Genomic DNA, 3,404 nt, shown 5'->3' with positions numbered 1-3,404 from the left:
GTAGAATGGTATTAGTACAATGAAAGTTGGCTTTTATCAGTTTCGTGTTATTCGATTAATATCATCACTGTCACATGCTAAAGGTAATAACAATGGCTATAGAAGGAAGTAATAATGAAGTTGTGATCTCATGAGTGTTTTATTATTGATAAATTGAAGTGTTAGTTAAGTGATTAATTAAGTAGTTAATTATAGTTAATATTTAATCAACAATTTTAAGTGTTAGTATCTTAACATTGAGAAGTAATCATACATTGGTGAGTGAGTTTAATTAGATAATAATTTAGTCTGAGTCTCTGAGGGAACGAACTAGAAAGTATTCTATATTACTTGTGAACGTGTATACTTGCGTGAATATTAGCGCGTGTTTTCGCCCTAACAAGTTTTTGGCGCCGCTGCCGGGGACTCGGCGTAGTTGTTTAGTTTATGTACTTACCATCATTGGTCATTAGGACTCAGTGATTAGGACGTAGTAGTTACTTAATTTTTTCGGTTGTGTTTCAGGTACTTTAGCAAGCGTTTATGCAAACTCGTTCTCGTGCTCGCAAGAGGACTTTAGATACAGCTGAGGAGACAGACGAAGTTCTTGATATTCCGGAGAAGTTAGATTTTGAGGATTCGGATTCAGGAACTGAACAGAAAGAACCAGTAAACATGGGAGATCGTATTGTTCAAGCTGATCCAGCTCTGATGGATTTTTCTCGACCTAAAATTGATGACATTCAGTCAAGCATCCTTCATCCGGCTATTCAAGCTAACACCTTTGAAATCAAGCCGGGCACTATTCAGATGGTGCAGAATTCTGTTTCTTTTGGAGGAGCAGCAACTGAAGACCCCAACATGCACATAAGGAATTTTGTCGAGATCTGCAGCACTTTTAAGTATAATGGCGTGACTGATGAGGCTATCAAGTTGAGGTTTTTCCCATTCTCACTGAGGGATAAGGCTAAAGACTGGTTACATTCTGAACCAGCTGGGTCCATCACTACGTGGCAAGATCTTGCGCAAAAATTTCTGGTGAAGTTTTATCCGATGGCAAAGACTGCTGCTATGAGGAGTGCTCTTACTCAGTTTGCGCAGCAACCTACAGAATCTATGTGCGAGGCTTGGGAACGCTACAAGGAAATGTTGAGAAAATGTCCACATCATGGAATGCCGGATTGGATGGTGATCACTGGTTTCTATAATGGTTTGGGGGCTCAATCTCGGCCCATGCTCGATGCAGCAGCTGGAGGCGCCTTATGGGCTAAAAGCTATACTGAGGCGTATAATCTTATAGAGACGATGGCTGCAAATGAGCATCAAAACCCAACTCAGAGGATGACGTCAGGCAAGGTAGCAGGTATTCTGGAAGTTGATGCAGCCACCGCTATTGCAGCCCAGCTCCAAGCGCTATCAATGAAGGTTGATTCTCTGGCTACGTATGGAGTTAATCAAATAGCTATGGTTTGTGAGCTTTGTGCAGGTTCTCATGCTACGGATCAGTGTTCTCTTATCAATGAATTTGTTCAGTATGTGAATAATTTTCAGCGACAACAGCAGCCTGTGCCAGCGACCTATCATCCTAACAACAGAAATCATCCAAATTTCAACTGGGGAAATAATCAGAATGCTATTCAGCCACCATATCAGCAAGGAGTGAGTAAACAGTTTAACCCACCTGGATTCCAGCAACCACAGCAGTATGCCACAAGGCAATCATATCCTCAACAGGGAAGTGCAGCTGTACCTACAAGTGCTGATTTTGAGGAACTTAAGCTGTTGTGCAAGAGTTAGGCGGTTTCTATCAAGACCTTGGAAAATCAAATCGGTCAATTAGCCAATGTAGTGCTCAATCGTCAACCTGGCACTCTTCCCAGTGACACGGAAGTACCATGCAGGAAGGAAGCTAAAGAGCAAGTCAAGGCTATTACCTTAAGGTCTGGAAAAGTAGTTGATGCTGAAAAGGCAAAAGAAGTAGAAGCTGAAATTAGAGGTGAAGAATCTACGCAAAAGGAGAAAGCGGCGGAACCAAGGAAGACTACTGTTGAACACACTCTGCCTGAGGCTAATACAGGGGAGAAACAGCTCTATCCTCCACCACCTTTTCCTAAGAGATTGCAGCAACAAAAGCTGGATAGACAGTTCGGGAAGTTTCTGGAGGTGTTCAAGAAACTTCACATCAATATACCTTTCGCTGAGGCTCTGGAACAAATGCCTAGTTATGCGAAGTTTATGAAGACTATTCTTTCAAGGAAGGTGAAACTGGATGACCTTGAAACCATTGCTCTCACGGAAGAATGCAGCGCTGTGCTGTAGCAAAAGTTACCACCAAAACTGAAAGATCCAGGAAGCTTCACCATTCCTTGCACAATTGGCAATCTGACGTTCGACAAGTGCCTTTGTGACTTGGGAGCAAGCATTAATTTGATGCCGTTGTCGATCTTTAAAAAGCTGGATCTGCCTGATCCAAAACCCACATACATGTCACTACAATTGGCTGACTGTTCCATTACTTACCCAAGGGGCATAGTTGAGGATGTGCTCGTCAAGGTGGATAAGCTCTTCTTTCCAGCAGATTTTGTTATTCTGGATTTTGAGGAAGATAAGAAGATTCCCATAATCTTGGGAAGGCCTTTCTTGGTTACTGGCCGTACCTTGATAGATGTGCAAAAAGGTGAACTTACTATGCGGGTCCAAGATCAGGATGTGACCTTCAACATATTCAAGGCAATGAAATTCCCTACAGAAGATGAGGAGTGCTTAAAAGTGGATGTGATTGATTCTGCGGTTACTTCGGAACTCGATCACATGCTAATGTCTGATGCATTGGAAAAGGCCTTAGTGGGGGATTTTGACAGCGATGATGAAGATAGCAACGAGCAATTACAATATCTGAACGCTTCTCCCTGGAAGCGAAAGCTGGACATACCATTTGAATCTCTTGGTACTTCTGACCTTAAGAACGCTGAAGGGAAGCTCAAACCATCAATCGAGGAAGCACCTACCTTGGAGCTCAAGCCATTACCTGAGCACTTGAGGTATGCTTTTTTAGGTGATTCATCTACGTTACCTGTTATTATTTCATCTGACCTTTCAGGTAGTGAGGAAGACAAGCTCTTAAGGATTTTGAGAGAATTCAAATCGGCTATAGGATGGACCATAGCAGACATCAAGGGGATAAGTCCTTCATATTGTATGCATAAAATTCTGCTAGAGGAAGGTAGTAAGCCAACTGTGGAACAGCAGCGAAGACTGAATCCCATCATGAAGGAGGTGGTGAAGAAAGAAATTCTAATATGGCTAGATGCAGGCATCATTTATCCTATTTCTGACAGCTCGTGGGTGAGCCCTGTACAATGTGTACCTAAGAAGGGAGGTATCACTGTGGTCGTAAATGAAAAGAATGAGCTCATCCCTACTCG

At 42.5% G+C, this 3,404-nt stretch overlaps 1 non-coding gene across 1 annotated transcript; it reads right to left on the bottom strand.

The window, feature by feature from the left end:
• Positions 1 to 1,047: 1,047 nt before the first annotated feature.
• LOC141687833 (small nucleolar RNA R71) lies at positions 1,048 to 1,154 on the bottom strand. Its single transcript, XR_012561314.1, has one exon. It is a non-coding gene; the product is annotated as a small nucleolar RNA R71 (small nucleolar RNA).
• Positions 1,155 to 3,404: the final 2,250 nt, after the last annotated feature.

Source organism: Apium graveolens, chromosome 9 (assembly GCF_009905375.1).
Source record: "Apium graveolens cultivar Ventura chromosome 9, ASM990537v1, whole genome shotgun sequence".
NCBI lineage: Eukaryota > Viridiplantae > Streptophyta > Magnoliopsida > Apiales > Apiaceae > Apium > Apium graveolens.
This window is presented reverse-complemented; position numbering and strand designations above follow the sequence as displayed.